This window comes from Anguilla anguilla, chromosome 11, assembly GCF_013347855.1.
Source record: "Anguilla anguilla isolate fAngAng1 chromosome 11, fAngAng1.pri, whole genome shotgun sequence".
Lineage (NCBI taxonomy): Eukaryota > Metazoa > Chordata > Actinopteri > Anguilliformes > Anguillidae > Anguilla > Anguilla anguilla.
The window spans coordinates 20,694,093-20,712,107 of NC_049211.1; positions in this window are offsets into that span (position 1 = coordinate 20,694,093).

Sequence of the window (18,015 nt, forward strand, 5' to 3'; positions counted from 1 at the left end):
AATTTCTGGCTTTATCCACAGAAACCCCCTCCCACACACACACACACACACACACACACACCCTCCCCCAGGAAACAGATAACAGAGGAATTAGACCAAGACTCCACTCAAAATTATCAAAAGTTGAGTCCAGAAAGAGCCCATCCAGAAACATGCAGCATTCATTTCCCAAGCAGAGCGGGTACAGCTATTAATCCACAAACGCCGCACTGATCCCCAACGCAACTGCAAACTCACCCCACTCCTCTTTGATTCATTCCGTAATGGCAGTTAAAACGGATCCTAAATAACAACAGCCAAGCAGGAACTAGCACGCAAGATTGCAGGAACTTGCACGCAATTCAGTTGGTGGCTACTTTAATCTTTTGGACACTTCAGTATGCTACTTGGACTTATCCAAGTCCAACTCCACTAAATTTAGCAACTGAACACTGTATGCAATCAAAAACAGCCATTGAACACAAAAGGCTGCGCGACGCTCATCTTGACCGATATCCAGCAGAGTAGGTGGCAGAGTGTTCCCAGTCTAACAATGGGACTTTGAACAAAAAAGTGAAAATGGCAGCAAAATACAAAGAACAAGGGGAGTCCCAAGCCTCCTTACACCTGAGCAAGCGTCGTCTGTCAAGCCCCGGAAGGCAGCGGTAATCCCAGCACAGATTATTGAGCCTTTTCACTGGTTTTCCCCCTTCGGCCGATGCAGGCCTACTTCAGCTGCGCGGAACAGAGCGAGCAGAGAGCCCTGCTGCTCTAATAGGGGGCTAATTTGCTAAGTTCTCCCCCAGTCCAGTCCTGCCACATCTGAGGGGGAGACTGAGCAGGCCGATGAGGGGGTAATTAGCCCCCCAGACAAGATAAATGAAGGCTTCACAGTGTCCCAGCGCAGGACAGTTGATTAGGTGGGTGCAGTGGGAGCGTCCAGGCCTTCCAGAGCGTGTCCTCCCTGATAATTAACTACACAACACAGAGGCTTGAGAGGGAAGGAGAGGGAGAGCGCTGCAGCTGAGGAGGATCCCTGATCCCTCAGCCACAAATTGGCGTCTTTTGTCCTATCCTCAAAGTGATTATGAAATATTGTTTAATTTGCTGCACGGAGTCGGTTGTGATTTTGATGAATCGAGCATTTTTATTTCTTTAGTCTGTTTATTGCCCTGTGGTAAGAAGCAGAGGGGGGTGAGAAATGGGGGGGGGGGGGGGGGGGGGGAATTGGGTGTATGCTGTATGACTACCACTCATTTTCCACGTACAATGTTCCAAGCAGATAGGGAATCACAGTTAGAGTTTAGGAAGGTTTTTCACAAATTCATTGATGCATCACAATGAACTAGCAAAATTGCTGCATTAAATTTGTTAAATTGTTATGAATAATAGTTTAAAGGAAATGTGAAACACTCAGTAATATGACTCAGGCTCATTTGCTTTTTACCTTACATAAGACATGGACCTGCATTCAAATCTGAAATTGACTCAAACTAATGTTTTTGTTTTGCAGCTATCACTAGGGCCACCTTAGAACAAGTTAAGTTGTGACATCACTAGGTTCATTTGTCTTGGCTGCTCAAGCTATTCCTATTACTAGACTGTTGACTTTCAATAAGCTCAATGATGAATGGTGAGGTAAAAACAAAACAGAGAACCCAAGGAGGGTCCTTTTGTATTTCCCCAGGATGCTCAAATGAGCATTAGCAAACAAAACATTCATTTTCACAAACTGCCTCTGACAAGACCACAACAACTGCGCCATTGGCTCTCTGCTCTCCACCTGAGGCAGAGGGGTGATGGGTCTGCAATGAACACTTTATGAAGTCAGATTACGGGGAGGAGGGGGTCTTTTTGATGAATGCACTCAATTCGTTTTTTCGGACCACAGGTCTTGGACTCTGCGATTTCAGAGCAACTAGCCAGCAGTGCAGAAGTTGCAGTCTCTTTAGAGGCCGTTTGTGAAAAATGTATTCAACCATTTAATTAATTTATTGAATTCACTTTTTTCCACTTTTTTTTGTGATTTGGACACATTATTGTAGTATTGGGCCCTTGTCTCCATGCACTGATGTTAGTCAGGATTTCCTATTCAAACTGAACCCCACAAACATTTGACTCAACAGATCCTTGTCTTGACAGGACTATTCTAACCATGCTGTTTGGACCAATAGTGCACTAACTACCTGTATTTATTTAGGGAGAGCAGAAAAACCTTCGAGACAGCATTCCACTAGATCCAGGAATGTGATTCGCTCTCATTGGGCGCTAAACTCTCCTGACAGCTCATACACCAGTAGCACTCTCCAGCTTCCCAAATAACAGAGCAGTGGCCACAGAAACAAGCCCTGTCCGTTAATGAACCAGCAAAACTGTCACCTTTATAGAAAAATACCATTCAGCCCTTTAGCACTGTGGGGTTCAAACTGTATGAGGCAAGAGCACAGAAGAACTCTGCTAGTCTTCCAAGCCTTTTCCCTCATCTGTTTCCTCGATGCTGGCCAGATGTGGGCTGGGAAGAGAGCTATCTTTCTGGCCTGGCAGTGGAATGTGTGCCTGATGAAAGCTGGATCCGGGGGAGGACTGGGAATCACACTCTTCCGTCCCTCTGGACTGTGCCAAAAGAACCCCAAAGTGCTGCACGCAGGCCATGCCAGACCAGAGCGCACAGCAAACAGAAACCCGTTAAAGCCCGTTAAAGAGACAGGACCTGTCAGGAGAAGGCACTGGGACATAAGAGGGAGGCAGATACCGTCATTGCGCAGGCAGACAGACTGGCAGTTAGGCAGCCGACATCGACGGGAAGGTCAGAGGAGAAGTCAAGCGCAGTGACGCAGACGCCCGGAGGCTCCAGGCCAGCGGGCGAGAGACGGAGTGGCAGAGGGTCCGATCGAGACGGAGGGGCTTAACACGGCTCGCCGGCTCAAGTTCACATCCCATCCCACCTGCAGCGACGTGAACGAGGCCCACTCTAATTGATTTAATGGCTATCGACAGAGACCCAGAAAAACAGGCACTCAGTTTCCCCTGATTGAATTAAACACCTTTTATGGCGGGAATCGATAGAGCGAAGATGATGAGGGGGAGAGAGGAGAGGAGGGTTATGATATGTAGACGTGTGATCTGTCTTCGGGCTGCCCCTGCCCACACTACCGGGTTGATGTGATGTTGTAATTCACGCAAATCAATGCTTTTAAAGCATTTAGCCATGCCCAATAATGAACTACTGTCAAAATAGGCCTGCAAAGCAATATATGGGAAGGGTCTGTATCAATCATAATTACTGAGAGTCACGACAGTTGGGGAACCTGAAGGATGTGTGCCTCCATGATGCCATTTTCTTTTATGGTTTTATCAAAGATGAATAATAAAAATAATCAGATTTCAGGTTTGCCTTGAGTAAAAAGGTAGATGAGAAATATTAGAGTTAAATGTCCAGTGTTAATTCAACTCTTAACAGATAAAATTTGGTCCTACTCTGGAATGTAGGACCAAATGTTATCTGTTAAGAGTTGAATTAACACTGGACATTTTACTGTGTAGACTGAGATCAGCTATAAATACTCTTAAGTAGCCACAGCCAGATGTGGGGACTGTTCAGTCCTTGGCTGCAGGTTTCCATCGGTTTCATCATAAAGTGTCATTCAATATGTGATAACGTACACCGGAGAAAAATTGAATAGACCGCTAACAAAAGTGATTGGATTTCAATGAAGTATTGGCAATCAGCCTACGATGGCAGTCGCATCAGTGGCCCTGTGTCCCAGGGGAGACTCATCATCGCTAAAGACAAGAGAAATTGAGCCTCGGCCAGTATACACCGCAACCAGGCTTCAGCCATCAAACCTGGATGACTTCCACGTGAATGGAGTCTCTGGGGCTGCCCAACTTAGTCACCCTGGCAACAGAGACATAGGTTACATCACCAACCCACCAACCCACCCTCAGCGATCCGACTCAATTAGTGTCAAACTGCCACATCCATCCCTGACCGGTCCCTCTCCCCAGATCAGATCGACTCGCAGCAGACCCCGGTGACCACAGACAGCCATGACCTAATGCCATGAGTGTCCACTCCCCAAGCACATAGCCATTACTTCACCTGGTGAACGTGCATGGAAAAAGATGCATCACAAAGAAAATAATAACTGATACTGTAATCACTATACATTAGGTTTTTCTTTCTTCAAAATGCTTCAGAGTATCAGGTCAGATTTGTGGGTTATTGTCTAATGGCCTGTAAGTATTCAATTTTAGCTTAGTTTGCACTTTTCATGGGCACGGAGATACACAGAGACTGCCCTTTATTGTTGAAAAGCACAACGTTTCTCAGAATTAATTCATAAACTTTCATAGAGTATTTTGTCAATGGAAACAATCTGCCTTTTAAATGCAATTTTGTTGCAAAAAAAAAAAAAAAAAATCTGAACCTATGTCTTCATTATAGAATTATAGAAGCACTCCTTTTAATAGCTGTCTGTGATACAGCGAGGGAACGTACCCAACAGTCTACTCTGCTTTATGAGATATTCTTCCAAATTATAGACACGCCGTTTCGATTTCTTCTGATAAGACCTTGAGCTAGCCCCTGGGATACACAGCCTGATGAACACAGTCCTCTATGAACCTTTTTACTACAGAGATAATGAAATCAATATTGCATATAAATAAATACCACAAACATATATGTGATGAACTGGCTAAAGGTCGTACATAACTGATCTGTCAACCCACTGCCACTGAAATGATTCTGTTCATCAAGGCAGCGCTTTAGATGTTAAAAGAAATGTGTGTGTTTGTGTGCATGTGCGCATACATGCGCACATGTGTGTGTGTGTGTATTCCATGATGCTAGCCTGGGTGTATACCAGTGGTTCTGAACACCAGCTACCAGTTTACTCAAACGGGGCACTACTACATTTGTGCAGCCAGTGTATGTGCTCCCCTAATCACTGGAAACACATCCGGACTCCCTGACTGTGTTTAAATCACACATACCATTCCATGCCTGAACTGAGCCCAGGACCCACCATATATTTCCCCTTTTTTTCTTCCTTGTCATTTATTAATGTTGTAAATTGTTCCTGGGCATTCTTTAATGGATGAGAATCCAACCTGTTCATTCTTGGCCATGCACACCAATGGACTGTGGGGATTGCGGGGGTGGGAGGGATAAGGGTGGCTGAAGGGCTAAGAGAAGGCGGATGACATGGAGAGTGAACTGTACAGCATGTTCCAGTTCAATGGATACTGAAAATGGATTAATATATCCAGCTTAATGTGTAGCGTTAACTAATCTTAGTAGCTTAACACACAAACAGAGTATTACAGATGAAGATTAAAGGAGGCAGATGGATAATTTAGGCATGGCTTATTTCATCTGTTTATTTGGTTGCCATCCTCTCTCTACACACAAAACTAGATTATTAGCTTTGCGCTACAGATTGATAAAGAAGGGAAGGAGAAATGGGGCAGGGGTGACTACATTTCCCAGCCTTTAATTCAATATGTGCAGTTCTGTCATTTTCACTGTGACTACATTCTACAGTGTGCTGCAGCAAACATCCTTTCTTACTATCCCAAGATTCACAGTGATTTTCCTTTGCTTCTGGGCAATCCACTCAAAAGTAATTTTAAGTGAGTGGTGCCTCACCTCTCCGTCAGCGCTGCTGCTCCATGACACGCACCTCTGGGATCCGACAGGTGATCTAATGGGACTGACGCCCGGGCCGATGGGGGCACACAGAGACAGACGAATTTGATTTAGCGAAACAAGGGGGCAGTGGAGTGCGGGGAGGCCCTGTCTCTACACCGCCACAGTGGGCTTTCGTATCTGGCTAAATCAATTATCAATCGATACAGCTTTTCAATTTGCATGAATCAGAGGGGCTCAGCGTTGTACCGCTTCCTTTCCCCCTCTCGGTGTTAAAGGCATGAAGAGTGTTCACCTTCTCACGTCTCCCCCGCAGTAATACCCCTCCCCATCGCCCGCCTAAAGCCCATGAAATGACATTGCCTGGACAGCCAATGTCACATGCTGAACTGTGCTTTAACTACAGTGAGCATCTACCGGACAGCCACTAGTGTCCTTGTCCGTTTCTGAGGTAAAGTTTCCCTTGATTAAAGGTATTCTGGATGTGAGCATGAAGGGCGCTTATAAAATCTTTTCCTCACCATTGTGAGTTCACGTTTTTTTCCAAGATATTTTTGCAGCTTAGTGAATAGCATTTTGCTGACGAAAGTTGAGCAAAGAACAAAACAAAAACAAAATGTAAAATTACTACACGTCCTTACGGGGATACTCTGTAAGTTTAAATCTGATGACACAATTCATCACAAATGTGAACGTAAGAAATAACTGTCACATTACCGAGTTCGCAGTGTATTTACATGAACAATGACTTCAGCGCAGACAAAGTGCAGGTGCAAGTTCATATTTCATACTGAACATCTGACTTCCAACAATATGCAGAGTAAGCCAATGATCCAGTGAGTCACTGAAGCAACAGCATCCAGTGTTTTTCCAGCACACAATTAACGGCTTTATGTACAAGCATGTCATAAATCATGTGACATTATAGATTTGACTGGAGTTCGCCTTTGGGGAATCACATATGAATATTAATCTTATTATTTGATTTTCATAGTTATAACGTCTGAATACATAACCCCGTATTTCCTATCCCAGAATGAAAATGAGAACATTACTGCCATATTTTATTATTATTATAAATGACATATAAGTTTTATAATATTATAGTCTTTATGCAGTGACAGTCATGTCTAGTCTGCTTATAGGGGAGAGAAAGGAAAAACATTATCTGTAAGGGAACAGAAGTGCTCTAGCTCAGCCAGTGCAGTATAAATGGGAGAGGTGAGGGAGAGAAGTAGATGGAGCCCACAGCACATTTTGCAATGAAAGAAGAACGTTCACAGTGATCTGAGCAATGCCCATCTTAAAGAAGATGAATGGTCTGCTCTCTGTTCAGTGACCCTCCCATACACTGATCAAGACGGGTTTAATTTAATATCACAGTGAGAGCTCAATCCATGTGTAATTATGTCCCAGGATGAGGCGGATGCCGAGAGGAGCACCATTAGCTAAATGGCTCAGTACCATGGTACTGCTAAAAGGCACACTCTCACCTGTGATTGGCTAAACTACTCTTTACCAGGGTACTTTAAAGCACTCGTACTATGCTAACCTGCTAATTGTGATTTTACTGCAGTGTAGCGCTAGGTAGGCTACACTTCCACACCTGATCAGCTTTACTCATGTCTTTACCATAAGTGCTAGAAATATGTGCACATTGAATACAATTTTGGCTGCATTACAGCACTGTGCTGTTCAATGATCTGATGTTCCAGTCCAGAACTATTTGAACTAATCTGCACCATATAATTTGTCTGCTATTAAGTTGCTATATAATCTGCTATTATGGGCTAATAGTGTTATCAGCAATATCAGCTGACATAATGAGTTGTTCTTGGAGTTAACTATGGGACAGTGATTTGGGAATATCCTCTTCATGAAATCCAATGGCCAGACATTTGCTTTTGGAATGCCACTGATTATTTTCCTGCGGAGTAGGATACGAACTGGATGTTGATCAGAATAAAGATCATTTAAAGATCACTCCAGAGACATAGCCTACATGCAGAATAACAAAATTAATAATTTTGTTCGATGGGTTAAAATGAGTTAAGTGCACCTCAAAAATAAAATACTAACTGTAATTTCCGAGCTCTCTTGAAATAAGATGGTGGTTTTTACAGGTTTTCCACCTAAAATGTGCTTCTTGTGATTAACACCCAGTTAATGCACTTTTAGTCTATTAATAATCACAACCACCTAACACACACAGCACACACACACACACGCACACGCATGTATGCACGCACACGCACACACACACACACACACACACACACATACACACTCACTCACTCACTCACTCACTCACTCAAAACCCAGTGAGGACATAAATTTCCACAGCTGTGACTTCCAAGACAAATGGCCAATAAAAGTGCCAGGGTTGTTCATACACACGTTTCTGGCACAATTAAATCAATTTCCTCTAAGTAGCAATAAACATGTTCTCCTTTAGAGCCCTGAGCCTGGGCCCATTATCCCTCAGTCAGGCTATCCCCTCTCACACCCCAGTGTCCTAGTGCAAAGGTCAACTCTATGGCCTGTTCTCTCTCATTAGCCTGTCTAATTAATCTTGACCACTTTTAAAAAAGGGGGGGGCTGACACATTTTAACTGTTAGCGAGCTTTTTGATCGTGGGACAACCTCCATTAATCACCCATTCCTGGCCAGGGCCTTGACAAAGGCATAACGCTGCCACAGCTCTGCAGGGGGTGGAGCTCCGTGGTCTGGGCATTCTCTACTGAAGTGTCCAGGCTGCCCTCCAGGCCTGTGGAGCCTCAAACACAAAACAAGCCCTCTACATGTAGGCTATATGTAGATCACAGAAAATAACAGCACGCACACTGACTCACAGGAAATATGTTTTTTTTTCTTTTTTTTCATATGGCCCACCTGCCAGTTTTAAAAGTGCTGTGCTTGATGTTCAGTTATACAGCGAAATGGCTAAGCAGTATGTTTCTATTGGTGCTCTGCCACTGAGGTGCTGCGACTATAATTGAGGCTGTTGTCTTCCCCATGGTGAGGGATTGTAATTGTAATTGACCATTACCCCTCTCTGAAAAGAGCACACCGAGTCCTCTGTAAACCCTCTTGAAAAAACCTTAGGTTATGTTCTTACACTCATGGGAAATGGCACTTACTCCCATTCCAGTTAATATTCAATGTCTCATTAAAAATAAATCAGTTACTGATAGAAAAAAAACCTGAGAACATCTCATCAGAGCATCTATTTTTAATTATTCCTCAGGCCTCAAATTTGGCATGAAGACTCCCAAGTTACCCTTTCAAAATTTTGACAATTTCATGTCTGCGTAATATCTACACCGCAAAGGCTGAAAAACATCAAATTCAGGCAATCAAAGGCCAAATTGGCCCACAGAGACAGCAGTTCATTTCCAGTGCTAAAATATTCAGCAGGCTTTTGTCTGTTCTATTGGAAATAATGGCGCCAAAACCTTTCTTTTCGCCGTATACTGCTGAGGCGAGCATGTGCTTGTCTTCCCGACTGGCTTTGCGGTCTGTGCGCTCCCGTTCCTGCTGGCCCAATGGGCCACCGGCCCCAGCCGGCTCATCCCAGGACCCTCCTGCGTGACTCTTTACACCTCCCGGGGTCTTCCTCACCCGATTCCGCGTCCCCCAGGCCGCCGGTTCCCCTCCGGCCTGCAGGGTGGCAGGGGTACACGCCCCGGTCGCCATAGTGCTGACGGCAGCCCCTTCCTTCCCTCCCTGACCCGTGCCACCCTGCGGGCTCCCAGGGGCCGCCCGAGCGGAGCCGCAAACCCAATTTCTCTAATGTCATTTGCGGAGCGCGAGGGGCCCCGGCTGTCACCGGCTCAGGGGCCGGGAGGGAAATCGGGGGCGACAGTTGAGGGATTCTTAGATTTGTGCAATCAGACAGCTCCTGCCCTACGAGCGGCTGCCTTTCTGTGTCAAACGGTCAAAAATTAATACATTATTAACTCCGGCGCAGGGTAATCTAATCAATTCATTTGGCGCTCCCAATCCGAGCTTTTAAGCGAGCGGCAATGGGCTGTAAATGCGGAGCGGACGCGGGGATGAGAGTTGATGACCCCTCTCCTGGGATGACAGATCTGGGCTTCCACGCTTTTTTCTTATTTTTCCACCCTGTTCTGTCGCAGGGGTTCAGCTGGAAAGCATCACCCTCTCCTTTCACTGCTGTTAGCAGCCCTGAACTGGGCGAAATCAGCGAGCTTCACATGTCATCAGGCCATTAATCAATCAATCAATCAATCAATCAATCAAGATCAAATCTGCAGGCCAGAAGAGCTTGGCTTCCAACAAATGAAAATTATACCAAAAAGATACCGTTACATATGAAAATTCAAAAAGGCTGTCTGGCAAATAAACATCTTCACCCCTTTTGTGGTCACTTCAGATATCTAATTTCTACCTACATGGCAGCAATATTTTACATTCTGCAATACTGATTTCCAAAATACAAAAACTGATTTCCTTAATTTGCGTTTGTTCTGTGAAATCGTGAGTTTTTAATCGACTACCCAGAATCCATTTCAGTTTAAATGACAAAATAATGCTGTAATATGTAATAACAAACGTAACATAATTCATTTTACACTGAGCTGTGAGTCTGCTTTGTCCAGGTTTCAACAAAAGTGGCACGTGTATAACTGCACCCGTCTCTTCCCAGGCAGGGCACGCTCCTGGGGGGGTCAGTGTGAAACCCTTCCCGCGCACACCAGATGGGTGCAGTGCGATGCGGTGTGCCTGGGTGAGTGGGCGGCAGAAAGGGGCAGGGGCGCGCACACGGACACCCTGTGTCCCCAGTATCTGCGTAGGAAGGAGGCAGGTTAAACTTTAACCAGCTCGGCCTGTTTCCGAGCCACCCCCTCTCCCATCCCAGTCACCGTCCCTACGTTAGAGACAGGAGTGATGGATAGCGCCTGTCATCGTGTCCCACATGAGACTGTAGCTCAGTGGGGCCAGTCCTCCTGGTTAATCTGACCTCCTGAGCCAGAGTGGACAACACAACTGCACTACGGCCACCCTGCCCCCAACACACACACACACACACAATACAATACTAACTGCCAAACACAAACCCAAAGTCCACTTTTTCATTTACACGCTCCCTCCCAGGCTTCCATCGCATAGCAAAACTCAATTATAGTTATAGGTTCTTTCACATAGCTATATGCAGCAACTGTTTGGAAAGTAAAAGCAGATGAGAATGAAACAAAAGGAGAGAAAGCAGCTGTGTGTCCAAAGGGCTAATGCAAATCAAATCAAAGCTGCTAGTTGGCAAGGGATGGTGGGTACATCTTTAACGTCACAAGGATTTAATTGAATTCTAAGTAATGGCCATCATCAGTTGCCATTTTAGTTATACTGAAAGTCACATCCCTGTGCATTGAGTGACCATTAATTGTGATTCACAATGAATAGTCTATTCAACACTGAAACCTTAGATGTTAGGCCACATCCAAATCAGAAAATGCTTGTCATTCATGAAAGAACTGTATCTTGAAAGTAAATGTTTATCTAACTCTCGCGACCTACAATAGCTACTATATCATACATACATTTTTCAATATTACCTACATTGTTCATGGAAGAAGAAGCAAAGAATTGTATTAACATTCCATTTCGAGTTTTATTGCCAGGTTATGCACACCCTTTGCCTTCCTCTGAATGCCCTTTTTGTTTTGGGAGCAGATCCATGAACTTGTTCAAAGAGAGCTATAAAATATTCCCAGGGACCGTCTTTTGGCATCGGAAAATATTTGTGTGCAATGGCCTTCCTTATACTTTTTGACACATTTCACAGTGAAAGGGGTCCTGCCTGCATGGGCCTGTTTTTGGGTGGGGGCTGACAGCACATGGGAGGAGGCCTTGCCTTGCGGGTGTGTGGCAGTGACAGGGGCACGCAGCACCTCTCAGCTGACTCCGAAAATCTGTCCGCGTAGGACAAGCCCGTGAAGACTCATCCATCACGCAGCGCAAATACAGCCTGGGCCACTGTTGACATGGGGGTTAACAACTTGACACTGACAGAGAAAGGCATGGCAAGGCAAGAAAGAGGGACGGAGAGGGTGTGTTTGTGTGTGTGTGGAGGGGTGGTGTTGTCCTGGTAGACATGTTGGCCACTTACAGCAACTGAAACAGAGGTACCTAGTTTTAGTAAAGAATAACTTTAAAGCTTGATTTAAACTGTCAATGGTCTAGTTGCAACAATCGTATTGACGAAATGTTCTTCAAAAGAAGAGACAAGGTTGCATTGTTGCGACAGCCTTCTCCTGCAGGTGGACACCAGGAAGCATGACTCTATAGCACTGCCCCTGCAAGACACATTCTGCTAAAGCAACACCATGTGCTCCTGCACTAAAGCGCGTGGGCACCTCCGAGGGCAGAGACAGGCCGGCTTCCTGCTCCCACGGCCGCTTGGACCGTGCCACGCTCTCCCCGTACCAGCTGGGCAGAGCTAGACCGTAGGCCGTTACCTGGGCTCAATGCCAAGGAGTGGTAGGCTACTGACAGGAAGGAGCGGCGGGAACATTGCACTCTGAGGCCGGGGGAACTGACACTGTCTGGACAGGGGGATCTGACCTCTTACACCTGTTACCTGGCGATGAACTCTTAAAGAGTGACATGTACAGCGCAGGGAGCATACAGACATGAGCCACTACTCTGCAGCACTGCAGTCCTCACACTCTGCCCATGGATGCGCTGACGCCATTATAGATCATTCGGAAGAGGTGAGGGGACATAAATCACATTCATGAGCTTTAGACATTCTGTTTACAATGTAGACACGAGGAGAAAAAAAAAAAAGATGCAAGGCAAGCCTCAGTGGAATCAGGGCCTCATTTGAATATTTCAATCAGAAATAACGTGGGCACATTCACTAAAGAAAACAGAGGACCATGATAAAATCAGGTCGGCAAAACTAGAGAGGTGAAATACACGCGCAATACATGGCAAGAAAGCATGGGGGCAAATTTAGAGAAATCTAACCCCCTGCAATATTATCAGGCAAGCCGTACAGACCCCCATTTTTAATTGCACTTAAAGCACAGTGGCAGAACATCAATCTTGATGAGTGGATCTGCATCCCGGGCCTCCCCAGCCAATCTATCACTATCGAGGCAGACCCCCCCGCCCCCCCCCCACAACACTGCCCCTCCCCACCCCATCTGCAGCTTTGCATTTATTGTCCCACACACCCAAGCTCTCTCAACCAGACTGGATTGCCATGGCCGGTCCCTACCACGTTATTACTTCTGGGAAAAACAGAATGTGCTCCATTGCAGATTTCTGAAGAATAAACTCTGAGGCAGTTTGCAGGGGGAGAGAGGGAATGCTTCCGTGGAAACATGTGAATGGTAGAATGACTCCCGATTTTCACCAGATCTTGGCAGTAGCAGGAAGGGCTTGCTTTTGGCACTGCGCTGAGTAATGCCGCAGCAGTCTGTGAAAACTTGTACCGAGATTTGCCTTCTTCCAGCCAACAGCAGGGCATCCGGTTTGAGTCAATAGATTACTGATAACTGGAATGTTTATTAAATGAAAGGTCTAGCTAATCTGAAATTTGTGGCCATTTTGAAAATCCTGTTTTAAAGACAGAGGAAAATAGTGTGTAGACTAGGTGTATGCACACAATTTAGATATTTAGCATTTCATCATACATGCATAAAACCTTAAAAACTACTTTGAATATTAATTAATTTACTATGTGAGTGTTGAGGGAGAGCAAAGATCAGCATTCATGTGCACTATCTGAAAAATGAAGTGATTTATGCGCATATAAATATTCTCCTGTCTACTCCAGGTCGTATTTTTCCTGTGACCTCAGCTCAAACAGACCCCCTCCAAGCAGGGCACAGAGCTTCCCTGGCAGGGTCAGAAGAGCCGCAGGTATGGCATCATCACGTTTTTATTACCTATCTTATCAAATGTGAATGAGACCGGGAGACACAGTGACAGAGAGTGGGTGTGAGGTGATGTGGGGAGATGAGGATGGATGGGAATGGAGAGAGGAGGGAAAAACAGAGAAAAGATGGAAGAGAGATGAGAGGCAAGAGGGCGAAAGGAAATGGAGAGAAACATCAGAAAAAAAGAGGGTGAGAGATAGGAAGAAAGAATGAGAGCGGAAGGAGGACAAAAAGAGAGGGAGTAAGAAAGAAGGCCGGAGAGCAAGATGAGGGGGCTAAAATAGGTAGAAAAGAGGGGAACAATGATGAAAAATGAGAAGAGGATGGGAAGGAGTGAAGGAGTGGGTGGGAAGGAGGAGCTCCGGACTGCTCAAGTCAGCTCTTTTAAACGGGGAGCCAAGATGGAGTGGACAGTTTGTATGGGCAGGCTGAATGGGGATTCTTCCCCCTACATGATACCTTTGATCAGTACTGGTTTACACACCAGTCAGCAATATTGTTTAACAGCAGTGGGTTAATACATTAACCAACTCTGAGCTGCAGGACTTCAAGGCAGCGGGGAAAAAGAGGAATGTGCATCTCTCTCCCTCAAAGCTGGTGGAAAAGCGCAATAACAGGCTCCACAGAAGAGGAGCCATTCAGGACACACGTACAAAGATGCCTGCCCAAAAGGCATACCGCAAATATCAATATACAGACAAATGACACCTCAGCATATGTTACAACTGCCTTTTCAGCAAATTAAAGCACAAACATTATGCAAAGTTTGGATAAAAAACAGCTGTTGTTTTTACATGTGTATTTGAGTGTGAAGGGGTGTGTGTGTGTTGCTGTGAAAGTGAGCACGTGCTGGTGGGATGTGCTTAAGTGTCAATGGTATAAAAGTCATTGCTTTATGTCTGAAAACATTGGTAAGTAGAGTGTTTGATTCAATGTGATCCATTAGATCCACGTATGGCAAAGTTACATTATACTCCTCCATTTACCAGGAGACGACTACTGCCGGATCGAAATCTTTTATTTATATGGAATTGATTGGTTTTGTTTGTATTCAGAAACTTTTTTGTGTAAACTTACGCAGTACCAGCTGTAAAACAGCTGTCCCTGTGCAAATAAGTCTCACATTGTGAAGGTGATACATACAGTCTCGTATAGCAAATACAGCTTACATATTACATCATAGGCCAGCTTTCAACCAACCATTTCTTCTTAAGTTTGACTCACAATTAAATACAAATATTTGTTTTTTTACCCTCACATATATTGTATGACAAGTTCAGTGGGCAAAAGTACCATACTGTGTTTGTAAAGAAACACACTTGAATGTATTTATATATTTTACACATTTATAAGTCACAGTAAAGGACAACTGTTGATTGAATCTAAGCCAGAGTCAATACTGCTGAGAATGGTGGTGCTCTTAGAGCAGGATGTAGTCTCAGTCTAGCACTCAGACTACAGTTTGATATTTACGTTACATAATTTGACACAAAAGTAATGAAACTCTGAATTCTAGGTGAATTTGTGAAAACACCCTTAGTGCTCATTTGACTGATTATTTTTTCCTTCCCAGTCAAATGTCAAGTCATCAGCCTTGGCTGTAATTTCCAGATAGTTGAACATTTATGTCACTCACCTAGCCACACAGAATGCATTGTACCTTTGCTTGTGCACCAATGGCAGTGTGGAAACTTGCAGGACAACCTCTCCCTGCACACCTCTAATATTTTATCCCAAGTGCGAATTCTCAGCAGAGCCAAAGGCAACACACTCCATCACACTGACTGACACCCTGGCCTTTACAGCAATACTAATCAAACCAAAACAACGACCACGGTGCCAATCTAGCTAAAGATAAAAAAGGTGAGGTGAGGAAGGAATGAGGAAAGAAAGAGGGAGAGAGAGAGAGGGTACCCCCAGACCGCTGTGGGACACATCACTCCCCACCCCTCTCATGTGACAGGGGGAACTCACACTTCCTGATGCTGACAGCCAGAACAAAGCCTGGACACCCCAACAGAATGTCTTATTGAGGCAACAGGTTAATGATTCCATACTTCCAGCTAAAGACGGGGAGTCCTCAAATCAACACCCACCTCTGCTCTGCATTCCATACAGGTCACTGTAAAGCCCCATCACAATCACGGTCAGTAAATCCCTATTGGCCTGAGATTCACAGGTAACCCTGCATGAACTAGCACAAGCTCATATGATGAGCGGGTGAAAAACATTTGTAATTCACATGACCGCCTGTTTTCTTCCAAACAGACAGGAAAACAAGCATATGAAGGTTAACCAATTAATTTGACCACTCAGCTGTCCAAAGTCAATGAGTGTGGGTATTAACCAGTGCACTTGGTAAAATAATGTTTAAGGGAAGAGTAATGGGGAATGGAGAAAATGACCTTCCATCAGAAGTCATTAATTGCACAGGTTGTGCAAACCGGATTTAACATCATGGCTTGTGCCACTTATCTGTTTGCATTAGAAGTGGTTCAGCGTTGTTCATGAGTTGATCTGAGAGGCCTGGAGAATATTTACAATATTTTATTGAAGTGAGTCATTCAGGCCAGCAGACCAGGGCAGAGGATTTTTTAACACCTATCCAGAAAACTTGGGCGTTTTCTCTTTATTTACAAAGTAAACCAAGAACAGGAGACTACAATAAATCTGGGAATTCTAGAAAAAGAGCAAATAAAGCATCAGCCTTCATGTCCTACGAAAGTAAACTTTGCAACACTCCTGAGATCTCAGCTAAACTGGGTCATGAGAAAGTTCTTTATCCGCCCTTTCGGAAGCGATGACGTTTTTTTGTTGTGGTGCTGGACGTCAATCCAGCCGCCTACACACCTACACTCCCTGCCAGTGCAAGAATGGAGACTGGCCCATCACTCAGTGTGACAGAGTGAACGCTCTCCATCACAGTGGCCAGAGAGAGGCAGCTTCCTATACATGGCAGCTCTAAGGCCCCTCTGGTGTACCACAGTCAGCAGAATCATTTATTATTATCGGGGTTAATTATTGAACTGGGACCGGCTGTGGTGGGGAGGAGAGAGAGGAGACACGGCAGGAACTAGCCAGGCGAGGGGGCAACCTTCCTGGTAGGTGGGGGGCCCTGTCAGGCAGAGTGTTCCGGAGTGTTTCGTTTATGAGTGGTTTTGTGTGTGTGTGTGTTTGTGTGTTGCGTGTGTCTGAATGTGAGTATAGGTGCATGCTTGTATGCTGCGTGAGCATTTTTGTATGTGTGCGTCTGTGTGCATGTACGCTTCTGTACAGTACATGCAAGTGTGTTGCGTGATTTTCTTCGTTTGTGTGTGTGAGGGTCTAATAAGGGATAGAGGAATGCAGATGAGGAAGGTAAATCCTACGGGACAGGCGCCACTGGGTGGCGTAGGCTTCCAGGTGTGAAGTAAAGGGGTTTTGCACAGACCCATCACCTGGTTGATTTAGGTTTACTGGCCTCAAACAGTCTTGACATATTCACATGGAGATGAGCTTGCATGTGCCTTTCTTTTACTTTTCCCCCTCTCTCCCCCTCCCTCTTTCTCACTCACATTCCCTTTCTCTCCCTCCCTCTCTCCTTTTTTCTCTCCCTCACTCTCATCCATCTCTCTCTCAGCACATTTCCAGACCTCAGACACCTCACCTCCAGAGCAGATAAATATACTACCCTGAGATCCTACCAAGAGCTCCAATGTCCTTGCACTAAGGAATTTGATCCCCTGGGTCTGCACTCTCCAGAGAGCCCTTCTAAACATAATCTGGGGCTGGTTGCACAAGCTATGCCTACTGTAGATCGTTCATAGGCGTGTTGTAACTGAAAACCCCATTAAGTTCAGTATAATTTGATTTATAATCAAAGTGAGGCTACAAATGAACTTACACATAGCTGATGCAACCACCCACCCTCTGATGTAACTGCCACACCCACCAACGCCCTTCCCCCGGTGTATTCTGTAGGTAACCAAAGGCCAAGACTGTAACTGGGTATTGTAAAACCTCAGCTGCCAGGAAATTTAAGCAAGATACGAGAGGACATGCTATAGCCCCAAACAAATATAAAGATCAGGATTTCAGATGCTTTCTCCACATGCAAAGGTGTCTGTGCTCCAGATAAGCAAAACTCTTTCAGGGGTTCCCAATCACACCATCCATAAGTCAAATAATAAATTCCTACGTTGTCAATTATTTCTGGTTTGATAACATGTGCTTGTGTACATAAGGAATGTGTGCAATTGCAATTTGGAATCATGGGTGAAGCTGTAAACTACTAGTGTGTATTGTATATGGAAGTGCGTGTGTATGCGTGCCTGTGAGTGTCCGTGTGACTGAGTGTGCGTGTGTGTGTTTGTGCGTGCGTGCGTGTGCCTGTGAGTATCCGTGTGGCTGAGTGTGTGTGTGTGTGTGTGTGTGTGTGAGTGGGTGGATGGAGGGCAGCTCTGGGGGATTGACGTGGACAGGCTATGTAATCCC